This window comes from Ooceraea biroi, chromosome 1 (genome assembly GCF_003672135.1).
Source record: "Ooceraea biroi isolate clonal line C1 chromosome 1, Obir_v5.4, whole genome shotgun sequence".
Lineage (NCBI taxonomy): Eukaryota > Metazoa > Arthropoda > Insecta > Hymenoptera > Formicidae > Ooceraea > Ooceraea biroi.
The window spans coordinates 13,893,033-13,916,153 of NC_039506.1; the positions used below are offsets into that span (position 1 = coordinate 13,893,033).

General features: G+C 46.4%; 1 protein-coding gene across 1 annotated transcript in view; it reads right to left on the bottom strand.

Annotated features, from left to right (window-relative positions):
* Positions 1–23,121, bottom strand: part of LOC105280980 (autophagy-related protein 16-1) — a 433,806-nt gene that overhangs the window by 340,233 nt on the left and 70,452 nt on the right. The gene's annotated exons all lie outside the window — the stretch shown is intronic.

Sequence of the window (23,121 nt, forward strand, 5' to 3'; positions counted from 1 at the left end):
GCACAAGCGGATTCATTTCCACCAGCTATCGCTCGTTGTTGCATAAAATCCATGTTACGAAGGGGATAGCCTTTACCCGCTTTACGCGGGAGCCCGAGAACCGAGTCGGATTCGCGGACCCGCGCCGGTTGTTACGGTTAAAGACCATCGGGTCGGAGATTAACATTCGCGTGTATGACTGCGCGCTAATTTTCGCGGGGCCCGGCCAATCCCTGAGAGATCTGAATAACCGCGCGTGGGATCCGTCGTGGGTTGAGATTTCCCGCTAAGTCGCAGACGGGTACATTAATTCTTCCTAAGCCCGGCGCGCACGTTTATATTAATAGGGCGCGATTAATAACGGGCCAAAAGGCGCTCGTCCGTACGGCCAATTATCGTTGCCATTGGTAGATCGCGCACCGTATCGCGATTCACGGGATGTGCGAAAGGAGAGAACGCCAGGAGAGGAAGACATTAAGTTTACGCCATCCTCGTTTTTGCAATTTTCCCCGAAAGAGCAATGGCGTACGGACGGACGAGCGGAGGGATGAAGTTATTGCGGAAAAGACGGGCGCGGCCGCGAGCCGAACCGGGATGCTGGCTGGAGCTAGTCCCCGAGAATTTCGAATGCTCGAACGGGCATGCAGACCGCTATACAAATGGGCCTGCGGGTACTGATGTAAGATTAAATGCGCGATACCGACCTCGTAATCCAGTCTGCATCTGATATCGAGGTTACCGTATAAACAGACGTTCGAGATCGCCTTTGATATCACGGCCACTTTACTTCTGACTCTTCTCCGTACGTCTTCGCAAATAGAAGAAACCCTTGACTGCTTACTCGCACCGGTTGGTCGTGCATCAAAAGGCGGCGATAACGCAAGCGTGATGAATGCGCCTTGGCGCGTTACAGAAAATTTTTCGTAACGCCTTATTTATAAAGCAACATGTTCCGCGGCGGATTGCGAGAAATAAAAATCCAAAGGCTGCATAAGGGTTCGAGATAATGTATCGAGCGAGCGATAGACTGACGCGTGTGAAAGTGTAATAAAAAAATGAAGGGAGCAGCTGACTGGGAAAGAAATTAGTCTGAATGAAGATTCTCAATGGACGCGTAAGGAATTATTAGCCGAGCTGAAATGTAATATACACATAATGATACTGAATATTTTTCAAGTACGCATACACGCATTGCATATAGTGTATACCACCGCGCGTTTCCCGCCGTTTTAATAATTTCATGATATATCGCGCGAGGGAAAAAAAAGCTACACGACAAATGTAAAAGTGTCTGGAAGCAGTTTATGCGAGATGACGTAAAGCAGAGACGTGCAGAGGGGTGCGATGTTACGTCGTGCCACCAATTTGTTCCTGTTACGCGAGCTGTCAGCGACAGATGCTGTCGATTGGTGGCGCACATCCTTCGCATAGTGAATATATATATGTACGTACCTATATATAAATGTATACATATATACGCGCGTGCGGTCTTCTTTTCATTACGATATTTTACGTACATTCGTGTGGAGAATTTCTACATTTCTAACACGCATGTGGAATTATATTGAACATCGATTGCAATTTCACATGCGCATATATTTCAGCTCGTTCTTTTAATATCCCCCACGTTCGTCGCGAAAATGTGTAGCCGTGAATTTTTGTCTGGCAAAGAAGAGAGTCCATGAAAAGACATACGCGTGTACGAGAGTGTTATGCAGCTTCGTCCGCAGGCAAATGAATTACATACTTCCATCTAATAATTCGAAATATGACATAATGGTAGCGCAACGAGTATTTGTAACGCGCTGCGTGTATATCGGACAATCTAAAATTACGATTCTCTGCAGCTTCGAATTTCGATAAAGACAAATGTATCCTTCTAGGTTCCGGATTCCACACGATCGATCGGGCGCTAAAGCTTCTCGAAATAAAGATTGCCATCATTACCACATCCCGCGAAGTGAATTCGAAAGAAACGGGAGAAACTGAGCGGCTGATGGAATAGCCTCCAGGTTTTCGGATAATTATCATGAATCTCGAAAGTGACGAAGAAACGAAAGTAAACGCGGCACGGATCAGAATTGCGGACGTCTGCTTGATTCCTCGTAACACAAGTTTGAAAATTCCTTCAAATGTTCTCGTGGTCTCAAAAAATAGGCGCCAATTTTGCCAGTCGCAAGAATTCCGGATACGTTATTCGGAGGAAACGCTAAAACTCGATGCGACGTTTATCCTCTTTCTCGAATTTGCAAATACCGCGAGATTGACGGGGCAAAGAAGCAAACCGAGAAATAAGAAACGAACAGAACGAGCTCCGAGGATTATAGCTACAGAGATGTCTCATGAAACTCCAGCATTTCGCGTGACACGCCGGCAATATTTCTCGAGCGTAGTTGTAGCGCAGAAACCGCGGACTCTCATTCGCCTCGGCCGGCGCGAGCTTCGACTCGCAAGAGTATAGATTTTCCTTGAGCAGCGGTTTTACCTTGCCGAGTCGTCGTAATCGAAGAAAACTTTTTTTCCCCCCGGTAATTCCTCGGGATTCGCGACTACCGCGATGCGCAGGTATACCAGGAGGCAACGGCGGGTGCGTTTGTATCCGTCTTCCGGAAGTAGTCGCCGGCATGGCTCGCGGCGAGTTTTACTGATTGCTCGGTGACCACACGGACCCCACCGACCGTCGTCGCCGGTAATCATCGGCGACTTGCGCCGGCAAGGGGATTTCACGGGACTGACGAGGCTAAACGACCTCTCATTACGCGTCGCTAACAATTTATGCACGACGGCCGCTGCGCCATAAAACGATCATCGTTGTCGTCGTCGTCGTCATTCGACAATGCGTCCACGCGTCCGTCGATTACCGTCCGTAACTACTTGCGTCTTCAGCGCGCGCATTCTTTGTCTGCCAGCGTGCACACGTGCGTATGTACAATATTATATATCACGTGTGACGTTACATGTAGGGCTATTTTTGGAAATCAATGGAAATTGCGAAATAACGAATGCAAATTAGCGTCGAGAATTATCGCGCGACTGCGTCATCTTACGTGGCGCAGAACAGATCCGGCGCGTCGCGGCATGATTATTCTCGCGGTGACTATTGATTCGCGGATCGATCCTTAATATTTCGCGGCGACATGCTCCGCGGTTAATCACGATTGATTACGACAAGGACTGATGGAGCGTAAATCAGCGTCACGCTCATTTGAGAAAACAGCGTGACACGTCGCGCCCGCCGCCAATTACGCGAAGCTTCTGCTGTGCACGCGTATACTACTTGGGAGTTAACAATAACGACCGCACATTTTCAGCTTTACCGAAAACCGCAGCCGTTAATTATCGCGATAAAGTAAACGAAGTTAAGTCCAACTCCGCGGAAACACGTCACGCGAGTTACCAGATTGCAGCTGCGATGCGTGACAACGAGCTTTCGGGAGCGTATGTGATGGTGAAGAGGGTGACTGCTTCCGCGCGAACGCCTCTAGAAAATGTTAAACACCGAGCCGAAACTCTGATAATCTGTGGTGCTTTTCACCGGGGCCAACGGAAAGACCGTAGATTAAACAATTAGTAAAATACTGCGAGTTAAGCGCGCGTCTATTACACATGCGGCGAATGGTAAATATGCATTATTCCTAACGGAGTAACGAGCGAGATAACAGCAGCGCTTGAACGATTAAATTAATTTGCGCTATCGTGTTGCATAGAGTTATTTGATAATAATATCAAAGCCGTGCATTTGCATACATCACGATTAATATTCTGTACTCGCACGTATCGTGAAATTTCTGCGCTTTGAGGTACCGACATTCACTCCAACACGCGATGCACTATCGGTGCGGTCAACGGCGTTACACCGTACATTTTCTAAGGAGCTTAATTAATTTACATCTAAAAGGAGCAGCTATACTATGCAACCGACAGAACATATTTCACTGCTGGGCTTTTGATTGGCATTCTGACACTTTCAGCAGGCACACTTTCAGCGTGCCTTTTAACGACGTCCGAACGTTTGCTTGTCGAAAAGACCCACCGCGCGTTAATCTCTTAGATCGTGCGTTAGATACTCGTGCTCTATTGATTAATCGAACCACGTGAACGCAAACGCGCGCCGCACGTGCGAAAGACACTTGGAATCGATAGAGTTAACGTGGCTTCAATCGTTATTTATACGTGCGCTTAAAAAGCAGTGGCAATACGCGGCGGTTTTTGCCACCGCATTAATCCAATTGTACGGGAACTTTGATTCGAATAATATGGAGTAGTACTAAACCACTTAGATAAAATTTTCATTTGCGATAATCCTCCACGTGTCATCAGGGCTATGTGAAAATATTTTTCTGCTCCGTTCAACCTATTGATTCCTTGATTTATTCAGGGAAACTTACTTCACACGCGAGGATATACATTGGAAGCTAGTAATGATGAATGAAGTATTTGCGTTGGTAAGTTCAATGTACAGTGATTTAAGAGCGATGAAATTATGACTTCAAAAGATCACAGACCATTGCTAATAAATTGTATAATTGTATTATAAAAGATTCGTAATTACGTATATAATAAATTAAGTCACTTCTTATTTCGTAGTAATATATATCTAGTGACCGAAAGCACCAAAATTGTTACGTTAATATTTTAGCGATCGCTAATGAGAACTCTCCTGGCTTTCCGACTTCCCGTGATATTTCTAACAAAGTCGGAAATTCAATTAATTACTCGCGAATCTATTAAAATTGATGTGCATCAGTTCGCGTGAGATTTATTAAGAAATATCTAAATGCGTTCGGTCACAGTTACGAACTGAAAGCGTTTCTTGTTCCGCACTTCTCCGTCTTCCGGAGCTTCACGACACCGCCAAACAATTACGACTGAATTGGTTCCAATTAAAAACAGAATAGTGGCACCTTCCAGCGGTAATTAAGTTCGTGTCAAAGACGGGAAATGCCTTAACTTATCTTATTAGACGAGAGATATTTTCAAAGACAACCAGATCGTCCGCCAAGCGAGCCAGTTATTTATACAAGGAACATTAATTATACAATATCGTGGCTGGAACTTCCTAATTCTGCAATGGTCATTAATTAACGGAGCTTCAAACTCTAATTCCGCGCTCAAGTGCAAATACATTACGAGGAACACGGGTGGCCACGTGTACACACAGAATCACCCGAATCGCGCGGGAAATTGCAACCACAAAATGCATGGATACGTCGTGCTCGCAGAAGAACACGACTTTCAGATTGACCCGGGGGACACTCGGTGCTCGGACGAAAAACGAGGGAAGAGTGGGTCCGCGATGGAAAGAGAAAAATGTAGGAAAATGGCGACGGAGGGAAGGGAAGAGGACGAGGATGCCCAGGCACAGAAGGGAAAGAGAGGGAAAGAGAAAGAGGTCGAGAAAAGCGGACGTATGTGCGGAGAGAGAAAAAGTGATAGACCAGGGCAGAGAGATACGGGGACGGAGGGGAATGCGTGGTCCAGTAAGCGTCAGTCTTCAATTCCGCGCGGCGCGCGGTGCGCCAGTGTACCCGGCCATTTGCATATGAATCAGGATCAGAGGCGAGCACCGAGGGTCCCGAAGCGTGTATGTGGCGGCCATGATACGAGGACAAACAATCGCTCGCAATTATGCAAATCCCGGCTGCGGTGGCACGATGTCTTGGGCAAGAGAAAAAAAAGAAGAAAGGAGCAACGACCGAAAAAGAGGAGAGGAAGAAGCGCTTGTCGAGGAAAATTCCGCGCGCGCGCGAGTAAGCCCGATTAACGCGTTCGAGAAGCAGCGTAGGACGACGGGTGTGAAATCCTGACGATCCCGGAGATAGTTACGGTAACAACCGAATCCAGATGCGAAGTCTCGGCTTGACTGATTTCCGCGCTAGTTCGCGTCACCGCATCGCGCACCGAGCGGAAACGCAAATGTTCGAACGCTCACGATTGCGTCACGCGCCGAACAAAAATCGAAATTCGTGTCATCTGAGCAAAAATCGAAATTCACCCGAGTTTCCGCGGTCAGCAGCGTGCACTCATATGCACGCGTACACGTACACCGACCGCGAAGCTGCCCCCTTCGTTCGCCCCGTGTTCCCTTCCGCGATTTGCATATGAATTCGCGCATCGGGCGCTGGGGATGCACGGTCACCAGCAACCAGAATGCAACGGAAGGCAAAGAGAAAGATAGAGCGTAAAAGCAAAGGGTTAAAGAGCGCGAACGATAAAGCGTGAAGGCAGGAAGGAAAGGACAAAGCGCTTGACGGGAAGGCTGAAAGGAAAGTGGCGATAACGGGGAGCGAGTGGAGAGAACAAGGGACGAATACACGCGGGAAAAGGACCAGGATGGAGAACGGAAGGTGATAAAGTGAGAAAGGTCGGAATTGGTGGTCTCCGCTCGGCGGTAAGGGCGAGCTTCGAGCGAGAAAACGTCGTGCGGGAGTAAGTAGTAAAAGCCAACCGTGGGCGGCCCACGTTACGTTAAGCTTGCCGCTCGCTTAAGGGAAAGTTAGGCGAGCGAATGACGAACGAATGGCGAAACGAAAGAGGCCGGGTGCGCGTCCATATCGAGGCACCTCGTTCCTCACGGGGTTTGCGCCTAATTCGCCATAAACAACGCCGTAAAACGGCCTAATTGAGCGCGTTCCTTATATTGGTCGCTGATGAAGGAGGCCGTCCATTCGAGTTCGTGTCGTAATACATGACTGTGCCGGCGGATGGGAAACGCGTTGCGTTTCGCACGGCGAAGGACAGGCAGATCTGTCGAGGAATTCGTGGAAACAGGAAGAAGGAATGCGAGAGCTTCTCTCGAGTGGATAATAAACTATTATGCGCGTGTGCGCGCGGCCGCGCGCGTACCGGCGATAGTCTGCGCCGGTGCATCGGCGCAATTTGCGAAACGCTCCCCAGAACTACTCAGCACGTCGATACGTTGTAATTTGTGCGTGTTTAAGAGCACGCATTACGGGATTATTATGCGAGCCGCATGGATTGCGTAATCACACGGGTCCATCGCCGCGATCGCGAGTGTCAATGGCGCCGCTGGCCGCTCGTGCGGCTATTCGCGGAGAAAATCGTTTCCCTCGGGCTTCTCTTCGTCGTTGTTCCACCCACGGGCCATCTCCTGGATCGCTATATTTATTTCCCATTATCGCACCTCGCTCACGCCAGCGAAATCGTGAGCGAAATAACGTGCGCTCCAAGCGCACAACATCATCGCCTTTTAAAATGCGAATGGAGGATTCCGACCTGAATCACACGCGGCAAGAGCGCGCCTCGCAAATTAAGGCACTTCAAGCAACAGCGCGCGCAAATACCTCCATATTCGGCCATGTATTCGCACTTTTCAAAGCGAGATCCGCGTGTCCGTGTAAAACGCGAGCGATATCACTCCATTCGAGTCGCCTCGAACATCGTCCGTGAAATATTAAGCGCGCTCGTGATATTACACGGCGGCGCCGTACTCCTGATAGTCGTTTCACTGCTCTCTCACTCGTTAGAACACGTTCAGCCGAAGCTGAACACATCATTAAGGACCGAAGTAATTTCAGTTTACGGCCGCGTTACTTCTCTCGCGAGCAACTTTACACGCGTATATCCATCTCCAATCGTGCAGCTCGCGTACACGCGCGATTCTGCGACACGATTTTTTCTCGCGAGACAAGTCGCGGCGCAGGAATGCGACTTTCGATGGTGCAGGAGAGAGACTCGTCCTCCCGAGAGATGCTCGTGCGACGGGGTGTATCTATAAAAACGATATCTCAACGGCAGCAGCTACGTCTCGCCCGCTACCAACAGCTGTCCACTCGATTTCACACGACTGGTACATGTAAGCTCCTTCCTTCCTCCGTCCTTGTGAATTCCTTACGGCGAGGAATGTAGCACCATAGCTGTCTTGAGGGTCGAAATCCTTTTCGCGAAATGCTTCACTCCTGTATACATGTGTATGCGTGTGTCTACGTGTGCACACGTGCGTTTACCGCGTCCATTCGCACTGCACCCGGGCAAATGGATAGCCCGTGCAGCGAAATAACGAAATAGAATGCCGAAAGGGACGCAGAGAGCATATGACACTGGCCACGCAGGGATATCTGTCGCATCTGCCGGCGAGAATTTACTCTGCAGCAAAGTTCCGCAGCAGAACGTAAAAACGAACGACGTGAAAATTAAGAATTGTGTCGCGCGTCCGTTCCGTATTATTGTGCCACATCGGATCCGTCATGTCGCAAGCGGAACGGATTATTCGGCACGTCTGTGGCTATCTGCGATCGCACTGTCCTCGAGCGACGTCGAGCACTCCGTTAAATTCATCCGCCGATGAAAATTCTATGAAAATAAAAACTCACGCGACGTGCATGTTCGACGTTGAGCGACAATCGGGAATTTTTTATCCGTTTTGCAAAAGGTTTCGACGTAGATGATTGAAGCGCGTGTACATACGTATATACACATCTGAGAGGAAAGTCGTTTCCCCCGTCGCGATCGTCGCGACGGTTCTCTCTTCGTAGCGTTCGTTACCCCGCGCGGCTATCCCAGAGCTTTTATATCGGATCGAATAAATTCCTTTGCCGGTGGAACCGGCTGGCACCACACTATATGATTTCCCAAGGGTGCATCACACCCTGCAACATTTCACGAAACGCCGCGCGGGCAAATATGGATGTTTACGCGTCGCGATGGACAGTACAAACAAAGGACTTTAAAAAACGAGAAGGGGAATAAAGGAGGTAACACCGTGGCGGGCGAGTGTGAGGAGCTGCGGCACAGTTGCTCTCGCGATCGTCATCTTGGGACCAATTAATTTGAACCTTGATATTCCTACGCGCAGAGAATAATTATGATAATTCACAAAGAGATGCGACTGACTACCGTGATTAATTTCCGCGAGCACGAGCGATGCAAAATTTAATCAAATTCGCAACGTAATAATATATGCATAATAGCGTTTCATCTCCCATTGACGTAATGTACAAATTGTGGTCCACATGTATGTCCGCGGCCGACCGCTGTAAAATAATCGATATGCCGATATCGCCATAACTGAGTAACTATGTACCGAACAAATACGACATATGTAACAATGTCACGTGCGGTTCCACGTATTTTTTTAATTTACTCCCCTCGAAGGATTAGCCAACGGAGCATTGCCGGAGCGAATCGTACAAATTACACGAACGGACACAGGTGGCCGCGAAGATGCAACCGATTAGGGCAATTAGGGGATGAAATTCGCGGCGACGGGAATGAAAAGCATGAAATTACAAAAAATTGCGTTGGAAGCGCGTCACAACGGCGTGGCGTCTGTCTTTTATTCCTATCGCTCTTTTATTCTTTACTACTATGTTCTCCAGCTTCCTTTTTCTTCCTCGTTATGTCTTTGCAGTTCTCCTTTCTCTCTCTTTTTCGCTCTTTTTTGTTCTTATATAGTTCAGTTCGTTGTGCGTGTCGTAAATACACGGTAACACGGTTTCACGTCATGTGCTGATACATTAAATGGACGACAAATACCGGTACGCGGCATCGGTGCTCACCCATGTTGATTCGACACGCGGCCGTCCGAACGACCGTAAAACGACTTGGAGTGCGTGTTAAGGGCACTAAAAAGCCATCTTTTTGGAGAGGGCAGCTGGGAAGAATTGATTGCGCGCGACTGCCGCTGATGGCGATCGATGCTCGCTCGTTATCGTAAGATTTGTTACCGGCGCCGTGTACCATCGCGCGCCGCTTGCTCGTGTTTTTTAGGCAACGCAGGATCGTCACGAAGAGATAACTTGTGCTCTCCACATGGAGCAATCTTTATTCAAGCATGGAGCCGGTTTTACTTTGTTAGATGAATTCGTAATATAAATGATATAAATATTACATGATTTCCTTCATGATAGTTGCAATTAAAGGAAATTGAATAAACATTATGGTAAAAAATAGATATTGCCGTTGCAATAAATTAGAAAATAAATAGATTGCAAATTTTATATAAAATTATTCCGAGACTTGTGTGTTAATATTGTTGTAATAGTGTTCATTATTTTTTGATTACCTGACCGCAAGACTAAATTAATTAATTTTTATATTAAAACGTAGTATAAAGTTCAATATTTTTGGTTCTTTTGAAAATATTTATTTTCGGTATTATTAATAAATGTTTTATTTAAATTTATTTAATTTAAATCTTTTTATTTCTTTAATTTCGAAAAGTAAGCGGGATGTAAATGAAAATTCCCCATGGCGCTAGTGCCCTAGGCAAAATATAACGAACATCGATACTGATGTATTTAGTAGAAAATACCCATATCCTCGTAGATTTAAAAACAAAAAATACCAACGAGAGAATTTGCAACTCACTAAACAAAACAATTTTAAACGTTCCGCAAACATAGAATATTTCACTCAAAATACACAACTTTTACCGTTGCGACTAAATATGATTTTATTCAGTAAAACAACCATTTTAAACGAGAAATAATGTTTTAAATCTTTTATACTATACCTGTGCGTACATAAAACTATTGCAAATACAAAAAAAGATATTGAACAATCTTTCCGTTATTTATTATTTTATAAGTTAATTTTATAAATTAAAAAGGTCGTTTTTCTCATTCGATATTTTACAACTTTTAGTTTCGATTTTTAGTCTGCAATTTTTTTCTATAAATCTACTATTTCATTCGACTATCCAATTAATTCTCCAAAATGTTTTTTCTATTAAGTTCTTTGTCAACAATCGCAATTGATGTGAGTTTGATATAGTATATTATAATTATGATCAAGTATTGCATAAGATCATTTATTTGTTCGCCACGAATTTTCGGACCTTTACAAAAGCTTGTCTTGAAAAACCCAACACGATCAAAATAAAAATCAGTATTACCGCGTGGAACGAGACGTAACAAGTGACGTCAAATGGCGAACGGATTGGTAATCTGCCCGCAGAAAGGTTGTCCGAGTTGAAAGTTGCCGGCTAAGTTATCTGTACAAGACTCCGGGAAAAATCCGGCGCGAGGGATGGAAAGGGTTCGCCTCTGGAATTGATGGGCGATCCTTGCGTCGGCGAACCGGGAGTCAAGTTGATGGACCGAGCGACGATAAGGTTACAGAAGGGTGATCTGGGGACGGCCGGGCGGAATACAAATTTTCCCCCAGATGACGGATGTCGAGGAGTTTCCACTTCGTTATTCACTCTAGCGGATCCTTCTTCCTATCGCTCCGTGTCTCGAAACCCACGTCGTTAGGACGTCTCCTCCTCCCCTTCATCCTTCGGTTCTCCGTCACCCTTGCCTATACGAGCGGAAATTCATACGTAAAATTCGCTTCTTTCGCCGAAGGGCGATCACGCCGAGCGAATTTGCAAAAACGATGAAATCATAAATCAACACGTGCCGGGTAATAATCTGGAAGGCGCCTCCGACACACACGACGACGGTGTGTAATGACGTCTCTCTTCGCAATTATAACGTTATTTTTCACAAACGTTAAATAATTAATCGATTATAATAAAAGTATGCTCTCATACGACGGATTCGAAATAATAATACAGTAAGCTTCGCGAAGCAGATTTTAGAGATGAGTCTTGTACAAGGTACGAGTCTCGTTCATGAATCATTATTGAGATTTAATCCTTTGTTCTTCTCCCCATTTCTCTCCCTTTCTTTCTCCATGATTTTTAGATTTTAATGCGCTAAAAGGAATGCGGGGATTTTAGGATTATTTTAAATGCAAGGATTATTAGGAATCTTGAGGATTATCGATCCTGCGGATAAATATACATCAGAAATGCGGCGATAGTTCTTCAAATAGTCTGATAAATCGTGTGAGAGATTCATTGACGCAATTTCTTAAGAAAAAAATATACAAGTGACATACTCGTACTTTATAAACGTTGCAACAAAACTAATTTTTGAACAGGAGAACACGAGTTGGTAAGAGATTACACGAGAACATATTCCAAAGATTTCGATCCCAGAAATTGTTTTCAAAAATTTTCGCTGTTAGTCAAAATTCATCGGGGCTGCTGCATGTAGTTTATAAAATTTATACTATCCGCGAGTATTTTACGTTATTTTTTTAACAAGTACAATTCGTTTTTACGTGAGCGAGTGGGCACGAGTACGAGCGCGGTATGTCCCTGCAATATCGTCTGTTGAATTGATTAATAATATGAAATTTTACCGGGGACGATGATTCCCAATTGCGGCGGACATGGGGCCACAATGCAACTTAATGAAGATGTACGGATAGTACGAGGAAACCGCAATGCACATGCTGGATACGCATATATTCAGCAATATTGGCATTTCGTTGGACACAATATCGCACGTCCGCAAATTACTGTTAGTTAGAATAGAATGTCCCAATCGAAGATGATTCAATTCTCGTGCACGTTGTAACGGATCTTTCGAATTATTCATCGAATTTCTAATAGCGGCACATCGTAAATGTAAATACGCTCGCTTGGGCGATATAAACGTACACGCGGACGATTTTCACGATTTCGTGTAGTTTGCGACGAGCGGTACCGGGACTGCACGAATTCGTTTACAGAATTCTTTGAGATAATTAATGTCGACGCTAATTATGTCCTTCATGAATTCGCGTCTCCATGCATCGCGATAGTCGAGTAATTCCGGCTTTCGAAGCCAAGTCTTTAATTAACCCGTTTACCTGCGAGATGAATTAATAGCGACCGCGCGACGACAGCTGCATCATTATATTCCCTTACGAGCGCTCGTGTCTTTGCGAACGGTCGCATCGCAACATCAATGAAATTACACGCCTCAATAAATGTCGCCGAGTGGATCGCTTTCATTCGGCGAAACTGAACAAGAAGCGCACGGCAACGTTTATAGGGCAATTAAGATGTATCCAGTGTATTTTACAGCGGCGAGCCGTTAATATTATTTACGACTGTCACTTTTCTCCCCATTAATTGCGAGTGAAAGAAGTACGCAAATTACATTAGCGAGTCGCATGGACGATAACGGCGTGGCATTTAATAATCGCAACGGGTTTCGCGCGATCCTCGGGCTCCCGGCGTAATTTACGAGCGAGATATTGAAACGAGGGAGAAAGAAGTCTGTATCCCGCGAGTCCTTGCAGCAATAAAAGCACATCCCCCTTTCGTCCACTTTTATTGGCCGAGATGATCGCACATTGACGAGCGCCTTTCCGAGCCCCTTAAGCTTATCAAAAGCTTATCGAAAACTACTTCTCTTACCTTCAAAAGTGATCGCACGCGCCGTACATTGCATAAAATTACGAGATACTTTAGTAATCTCAAACGAATACTCTTTGCTCCGTGGTGGCATTATTTTGTTAATATTCGCGTGAATGTGATTACAACATTTGCGGTGTTACAGTACGATTTATCACGGATGCATATTGTTCAATGTATCATCTACGTATGTAATATCATACGGATGAAATTTACATAAATAATGCGCCACACACAGAGAGAGAAAGAGAGAGAGAGAGCGAGAAAGAGCGCACAATATCAAGCAGAAATACACATATGACAAAACGTCACGTACAAGCACTGTCATGTCCATCCGTTATACCAATGCTTCTCGTGATGGCGGAGAAGGAAGGTATAACAGTTTCCAGAAGGCTATTTCATTATTTGCAGGACATAAGCTCGCCGTTAGGAGCGCAGTGGAGCGCGTTTCTACGCCCGCGAGTTTTCCCGAAGTTTGGACAGCACGTATTTATATCGATCGCGCGGTCGTCAACCTTACTCCTCGTTTCTTCGATTTTTTCTTCATGCCATATCAAGAATATTACATCAAAGGGGTGCAACATTTACGTGCATGTCGCAACGAGCGCGCGATCATCGTAAGTCTCGATGACGATGGCAGTATCGCGCGCGGCCGTTCGCTCTCAGCGATAAGGACCAAGCTTATCAAATATGAAGGGAATTTTAGGATATCCGAGGCGAGCTGGGCTCTCTCCATACCTCGGGATCATTTATAAATTTGCGGAACTTTCCACAATGTAATGGAACTTCAGATGTATTTTTGAGGACGGCCGTATTCGAGCGCTTCCATTATCCGAAATGTGCGACGTTACATAATTCGCCATAACTGTCGGACGCTTATACGGCTTGATTCGTGGAGGCGCGGAACTTAATCGTAATATATCGCGTTTCTCTCCAAATAGAACCGAAAGTTTCAAAAAGGTTTCAAACGTACACAGTTTCAATAGTGTAGTGGTAGACTGCAAACAGACACTGCACGATTGCGTTCTCTTGTTAGCATTAAACGTGCAATACGACGCTTGACGTTGGTATTAGTAGCGAGTCGTGAAAAAATGGAGCACTAATGACCCTTTGTGCCGGCCGAGTTGTTGTGCAATTGCGAAATTCGACGATTGATTTAATGCCATTATCGCGCTTTCAAAGCGTACCGTCGCGACCGAGCGCAGTTTTCAGAAAAGCGTTGTTTAACGTGCAAAAAACTATTATACGCATAGGGAGAATTTGCAAATTCGTTAGCGCACAAAGGCGAGCTAATAATGAAATCCCGGATGACCCCCGGTCCTTAATGGAATAACGGATTTTGATGTGTCCCATCGATTTCGCGTGTTTGCGAGGGGAAAAAAAGGGAGAAAGAAAAATGAATAACTCGCGCCCACCAAATTTATAGCGGCGCTGATGTAAATGCCGCGTATTTCGGGTCGATGGAAAACTGCATAGAATGTCGAACAAAATTGAGGAAACAATATATTCGACGAGCGACTGGATGAATAAATGGCCGTGACTATCGATTTTCACGGATCGATAGGTAGCCACGACTGCCGTTTGCCCTCAGCTTCCCCCCCGGGGGAGACCCGGAGAGTCATCCCTCCCGGCCGTCACCACCTATTGGACCCAAATATCGTTTATTGCTCTCGGCCTAAAAACAATGCCTTTACGCACAGCCGTCGTTCTGGACGCGGCGGACGTGTACACTCGCCGAAATTGCGATAGAAGCCACTGCGAATAGACGCGGTCGTTAATCGATCGCCGGTAGTTTCATTACAATGTTGACACGATGTGGAACAACGACGGGCACAGCCATGGGCGGACGCGCGGAAAAAAACCAGGTTAACGTAAAAGATACTCAAAAAAAAGACAGAAAAAAAAGTATCAAATGCATTAGTGGGATCCGGTGTAAGCTCATGCGAGCGCAACATCCGTCGAATTTTTCAGTAACATCTAAAGAGCGTGGCCTTCCGTTTACATAATTAATTGCACGCTCCGATGCTGCTTCGTCAGCTATGTGCCCGCGAGAAACGAAAAAGCGAATATCATATCCATACGAATGGATGATAATGGAGAAGACCTTTACGTACGGAAAAGCAGAACGCTGTGAACCGCAATATCCAATATGCGTTATCGATTGATCTTCAATCGACGTAAGAAGTACGCGACTTTTTATCATTTTTTTGCATTCTTCATATCTCTTTAATGTAGAAGCGATTCCGCTATATCGTAAAGTGGGCAATTTAACTACATGCATGTACACCCTCAAAGTCGAATGGAATTAAAAATAAATTCCCTATATGCTATCAGCTATGAAGACGGTTTACGCATTTCGCGGAGCGGAGCAGAGCGAAGCGGCCATCGTGAACGAAGCATCTCGTTATTTCGCGTCGCGTAATGAGTAATACGAATTACATCCATACGTTCGCGCGTTTCAATAATCTTTCATTAGATGAAGTCGTGAAGAATAGAACGCGCGCGCACGTCCGGTTCGCGGCGAACACCCGGTAAGGGGAAGATCAGTTTGAGCCGTCATGGAAATTGCTCCGGAGAGGCGCGAGGAGGTAATGGAGGACCTCCTCGAGGAGGTGGAAGAGGTAGTGGATAACGGAGGACGGGTACTCAGCGGACGTCGCTCGTGGCCGGGAATGGAATGGAACAACGTGAACCGAGAGAGCGGTAAGAGATGGCGGATAGGATTCATGAACGGGGGTGGTTGGACGCAGGAGTCTGCTCGTTCTCCGAGCTCTCCCGCGGGATGGCGAGCGAGAGACCCGCTATTGGCTACTCCATTGCTCATTGCACGACGTACCGGAGCAAGCTCCGAACAAAGCTCCCGGGCAATGCTTTTCTTATGGTTCCCTAATCTGGCTTAGAGAGAGGAAGAGAGAGAGAGAGCAGTGTACCGGCGCGCACGCCGGCTTCCGCTTACTTCCGTTGGTCCAATTTACGTCGGTAAAGAGCCCGTCATCCCGGGAAACGAAACGATATCTCGAATAACGTGCACGATTGCAGCCAATGCGATCTACGTACACGATCAGCGAGCTACGGTGAAACTGGAACGAGCGGAAAGCTGGAATGCACCGAGTAGTCAAGAGGGAAAGAAAGGAGGATATACAAATGCGTAATATTCTAATTGGGAAATACCGGGGTGGAGACGAGAGGGACGACTGGCCGCTTCATCGCGTTTGAACGATGGTGATTGTTTGGGATCACTCGCCCGGAAAGAACGCGAGCGAACAAGCGTTACGCCCGATTGATGAAAAATTTCGTCGGGAGACGGAGTTATCATATCAGGAGGAAAAAGGCAAAAAATGCCGCAACGCGGTAGAAATTGGAATGTCCTGAAAGTAGGCGTTCCAAGTGTAATAATGCAAAATTCATTTCGTGTACATTACCACGTTCGCGATAGGGAAACAAAAATGATTATCTACACGGATATTGAATCTCTAAATGTAATAGCACTCGTGAATAAATTCTCAATTATGCGTTTTTCATACCGATTTCAGTCAAACAACTTCTTTCGCCCCGTTGCTTTCGCCGCACGATTTCACTCGTATTTCAGCGGTAATACGGAAACGCCGAACATGTTGACAAATCACCAATCTACTGGTTTGGGGTGCGTGTTTCGTCAGCGAACATGTGTTGGGCGCGGTTGTAACGCACACGAGCCGCAACGAATGCGGCTCGCCGTGTCGTTCGTGATCCGCGAGACAATTTTAATTAGTTCGGTTTCGATCAGCGAGCCAAATAAACGGTCAAAGAAAAGGGTTACAGAGATGACGCAGAGTGCGTACATGGACATTCGAATCTCTCACTTCCCGTGTTTCCCTCTTTCTCTCTCGCAGCAACGCTTGAATCACGCTCTCGTCGGCAGCGTGTGTATGCGATTGCAACGATTGCCACCGCGTGATCGCAAAAATGCACCGAAACTGCTGCTGCTGCTGATGACATGTCAAGCTATCGTTCCAGGCACGGTCCATCAGCCTTTGTCGCGAGTGTGAGACCGATTATACCCGTCGTGCGCGTGTGTTAAAACACGCGAAAGCCGGTGACAAGATAGACACGCGTACGTAGTTATTGCCGAAACTATGATGATAGAGCAGGTTTGGTCAGCGTTCCCGTTCGTCCAGTGGGAATGAGAAAAGAAGGGAAAAACAATGAGTACGAGAGAGAGAAAGAGAGGGAGAGAGAAAGAGAGAGAGAGAGAAGAAAGAGAAAGAAAATGATAGAGATAGAGAGAAAGCACGAACGTGGAAAAATAGTTTACCTTTTTCCACCCCGAGTACCGCCTATTTTTTCCAGGTTTTGCTCCCTTTCATCACTCGCTCGACGAGATAGACGGGGCGCGTCGTGAAGAGAAGAGATAGGAGGAGGGGCCCGAGGTATCCGTCTGTTTCACTTGAAAAAGGCACTTTCCGCGGCAGCACAATAACCAGGACTGGTTAGGTACGTGCCTGAAATAAAACGGGACGTTCGTTCTTAAATCTCCTCTCGCGCTCTGGAAGCGTGCAGTCGGGCGCGCGCGCGCGTGTACGATCGCCAGGTTTGGATAACGAATAACGATGGACCGTAACGCGGACGGATCTGTCGCCCCCGTAAGAATTGGACACGTCGACGTACTCGTTGTTTCACGGAGTGGCTTTTTCTGCGACGATGGAACATGGACTAGAAGAGAGCACGGAGTAATTTCCTGATTCGCGCGCTCAAAACGCGATTAAAATGGAAACGTCTCCTTCTCGTGTGCGTAAGGATAGCAATAATCGTAATAATATAATCGCCGCTTATCTTTATGTTATTCTTCTAGAATTATCATATTATCTTTTTCTCTCTCCCTCTCTTTCTTTCTTATATTCATTAAATTATCATATTCATCTGTATTCAAAAATTTCTAGATTACATACATACAAAGATACGAAAAACGTCATTTTAATCATTCAATCTGATAATTCTAAAATTATTTGGGAACATATAATAATTGATTTATCACCGTGAGCGAGCGCGCCAAGCTTCGTTACAATCAGACATGATTACGCGCGAGGAAAGGCGGAAGATTTATAATTAAAAACGGAAAGTATAGAACACGCGCCGCGTGAAATCATCAATTTCAATAACGATTCGTACAACGCGTACCCGGACAATGACGTGAATGCGCGCGAGCGCGGTGAACAATGACAGATTTTAACACAATAACGCGGCCACCCCCCCGGAGAATCGAGTCGACCAACAAATTGGCGGGTACCACCGGAATTATGATTAATAGGTCGCGTTCCACGGGGAATTAGAATGAAACTTTACTTCGGCGCTCGTTGCACGCGCCATTATCATCCTTTATTGTCCGTGGAGAGCCGTCCGGGGTATCACCCGTGTCAGGATCTTTGACGGGCGCATCTCATTCCATTAGAGGTAGCTTCTCCCGTGGATCGGATCGAATTGAATTCCGCTCACGGGTGAATCAATTTTCAGCGGCGCGGCGGTAGCGCGGGGAATATATAGGCCTGGAGGAATATAGGAAAAGAATCGATCGGCATTTTTTTCGTTTTTTCACTTTCACGTCGAGTCACGTTGACACGCGCGAACTCGGGGGATGCAAAAAACCCCTTTCGATGCGACAAGAAACGCGTTCCAATTTCAAGGTGTATCGCGCGTTTAAACGATACGCACTGTATCCAACATCGCAGCCAATCGTTGTCAATTCGTGATTTCGCCGAAAACGAATGTCGTATATCGGTGGAACGCCGCGCTGGACGGAAACGCACAATGCCGCAGAGATTGTGCAATTTCACCGGGATTGAGCGATGATTTCACCGAGGTACCTAAATTTTTCATTTCGTCCGTAATATCAGAATTGTGAGGGAACACATTTTGCCTATCGACACACCAAACAATGCTGGATAAATCTAACGCCACAATGATATATTAATTCGTTAATTAATACGCTGTAACAGTCGTTACGAATAATGGTTATTATCGTGATACAAATCAACGTATTGTTCTACGTTGCAATTGGCGTCCCGTCATTTGTATACCTCACACGCCGAGAATTGACAATAAATAATGATCGTGGCAATAACCGCGACAGATTGGCTTCTATCAAAAATCCAACAGATTTGTATCAGCGATTTCGTATCAGCAATAACACGGACTGTACAAATGTATTCATAGTTATAGATAATCACGTAATAAGTCTCGAAACTATAAACTAAAATCGATGACCAGCTTGGTCATCAAGAATAACGATTCCACGTAGCTCTCACCCCCTTTCGCGCGAAACTGCATCGTAAGAATGTCGCTTGCAAGCAAGCTCAGCTCTGAATCGTACGTAAGAACACTCCGCCGCAAGGATTACGGCGGTGCAACGAGAGAAGAACTCTAATGACGATTATTTTCGCGTGACGGACCGCTACGATCGCGTCAGCGTGGGAGGGCGGGGGATGCTTGCTGGGGGAGTCGTTTAAAGGTCGAGGGAATTTCGGAAGTGGAGGGCGTATAGCGTGTAATTCGTCCGTCGTCTTCGTACTTGCACCCCTTGTGTACCACACAACACACATGTACACACACGTACGACATATGTATTTTGTTGCATGCACGCGCGCGCGCGCGCATACACATTTCGCGCGAGTCGCATTACCGTGCACTCGCCGTTCGAGAATGGAGGAAGGATCTCTCTCTTCCTCTCTGTCCCTTTCTTTCTCTCTCTCTCTCTCTCTCTCTCTCTCTCTTTCTTGTCTCACCCCTAAACGCGACGGTGTCTGCGTCGAAAGACTTCCTCGAGACTGTCGTTTTGCTCTCCTCGCTCACGAGGAAACGGCGGATACGACCGCGCGGACAATTCCCCCTTAAATACAGCCGGCAAGAATGGCGGTCCTTCGGTAACGACCCACGCGACCCCTCCTCACTATCTGCTCCGGTTCGGTCCATCCTAAGATTCCTGGTGGAGACTACGGCGCACGACGTTAAAAAGAAAGCTTGGGGAGAGTCGTTTCCTATCTGTGTTGGGATTTTACCCCGGCGGAACCTCCCGAGGAATCACCCTCTTTCCCTCTTGCTCTCTCTCGCCTTCTCCTTCGTCTCTCGAATCTCGTCGCCGCACAGAAGAATCTCTCCAGGGGTACGCCACCCGAGGCGAACCTTTGTCCTAAATGATAAACTTTACCCGACGGGCTCCGCCGCGGAAAAGTTTCCTTGTAAAATGTCCGCCAATAGGGAAAGCATCTTGGAACTTTGTTACTTGTCTCGCTGTGGCCGCGTGTCGCCCGTTACCGTTCTTATAGCGCGTTTAAGACACCGCTCTCCTCGTGGTATCGCGGTACGCCGGTGAGTCTCTGGCTCTCACTTTGCGAATAAGGCATCTCCTCGGCATCAGTTAACTTGTTAAGGAATTCGTCATCTTTTGTCCATGAATTGCCATTAACAATGGAACAAAATTGACCCCTACCGAGAATGAGAACTGTGAACTTCTTAAACACCGAGAAATCTGATCTGAAACAACTGTAAATATTTCGAGGAAAAATACTTCTTTTATTTTCTTCGACTCGTATTTCATGTTCGATTCTAAGTTGTAAAATTAAAACGAAACTTAATTCACGCAGCAACATCCGCGGTTTGATAGCCAGTACACGTTCAACATTGTACCGTGATTGAAGCCGCAGATTCGCGATTTTAATAATGCGACGCGTGCGTACAGCGTATGCTGAATATGAGGCATTAACAATCGACACAGGAAGCAAGTGTTAATAGACGCGCATTCACCCGTCGCTCCGATTTTTGCACCGTTCGACAGCGTGTTCGAGTATTCTCAATGTAGTTACAAAAGCCGTCGGCTCGACATTCAATGATCAGCCCACGCGGAAAACTCAGTGATGGACAACTGGCGCGATTATACGTTAACGGGCATGACATGGCAGCTTGAGATGTTCGCGAAAATGCAAATACAAAAGCCGCGCTGATAGATTGATGAGCGAGCGAACACGCGCTCGTTAAACGCATAGCTCTCTCTTTCTCTCTCACCGGAAGTGGGTCATCGTCGAAAGCGAAAAAAATTACTCGAGCGATCTCTCGTTTCAGTTACATGTCCACTTATAAGGCGTGGAGAATCGAGGCTTGTCGGGATTACATCTGCGACGAGAAAGAGAGAGAGAGAGAGAGAGAGAGAGAGAGAGAGAGAGAGAGAGAGAGAGAGAGGGTGAGCGAGAGAGTGCGGCGGAAAATTAGTGATTAGTATCTCACTTTGCGGAAATTGCGAAGGGAACAATCCCGTTAAGACGTTGCTGGACAATACGTGTATTTTCAATTCTATAGGCAATACACATTGTTCTCGCAAATTCAATTAACAATACACACACGCGATAAGTACTTCCACTTGTGTCTTCTCGATTCAGTCGGCGATTCAATGGAGTATAATTTTCACAAATAATTGACGGCGCGTAAAGAGAGTATAACAGTTCGCCAGTTGGTTTTCTCTCGACGGAAATATCCGTTCGATATATTGAACCAGATAGCGCTTCGAGGGACTACGCCGTGATTTCCATGTGATCGTATCGTGGAATCTATCATGTAGAAACAACGACGTCGTAATTATCTTACATTACGTTTACATTACGTTATCCAATAATGCCGGCGAGACAGGCGGCATCAGAGACATTTAATCTTCGAGGTACGTGTTCTTACTCGTCCGGGCGAAAGGCGGACGACGCGGACCGCGTGTCCCGCGGCGGGACCGGATTTAATTCGCGGGCGGAATGAAAGGAAAATAGATTTCCCAGATCTCTCGGAGTCGTACCGTGAGCTCTCTCCCTCTCTCTCTCTTTCTCCCGCTTTTTCTTTCTATTTTCTCTTTCGAGGGCCGCGCCCAGGGAGAGAGCACCGCGTACGTACATATAAAAGTATTTACGGGGAAAAAGTGTATCTCTCCCTCGGCCTCCGCGCCGTTGCACAGGACGACATGCAGCGGGGTGCCTCTAATTTTGTAGGACGCGCTCGGCGGCCTTTTGCGGGGTTACTGCGCGCGAGAGGGAAAGAGCACACGGTGCGGGTAGAACGAATTAGCTCAGGTGCTCCGAGTAGGCGTAAATTGCTCGACGCACCGAGAGAGGCCCGAGAGAAGCGAGAGCAAACATACGGGGCTTGAGCACACACACGCGCATACACATACACGTATGCACACACGTACGCACGTGTCAGGATACTCTTTAAACTAAACTTCAAGCTCTCTCGGCGGGGCTTCCGGCGCGCGAGCAGAGAACTGGAAAAAAGGAAGAGAGAGAGAAAAAGAGAGAGAGCGAATCGATATGGGCGCGGATAGCGAATGCGCGTTGCATCACGACGACGGACTTGCCGAGAGCTTGCACGCATAAAATTTATATTTCGTGCGTGTTTTTTTCAAGCGATGTCTCACACGCATGCACTTTATCCATCCATCCATCCATCCATCTACTCATTCATTCATTCATTCATCTATCCATTGATCCAGTGCTCGATACAGCGGTTCGAAGAGAAAGAGAGATTCGTAAATCGAATCGCTTGCGTGCGCACGCGAGATAAAATTGTATTCGCTGGTTCGAATAAATATTCGAACATCCACGTGGCTCAACGGATATTGCATTGTTCTTTAAGCGAATATACATTTCACGATATGCAAGGATCCTCTGCAGATCTTTCTCTCGGAGATACAGCACCGAGATCATAACGTGATACCGATGTTAATGCAGCAGTTAATACAAGTAATGCAGCAAAGAGAGATGTATCACGTGTAATTCGCGTAGGAAATTATTACGTAATTTCCCATATATGCACCTTCTCGCGTTCACATTAATTACACATGTACAACAAATCGTGCGATTGCAAGAACTGTGAGAAAGAGAATGCACAAAGGTATTGGATACCTCGCCTTAATAATGCCGTAAATATGGAAACATAATATC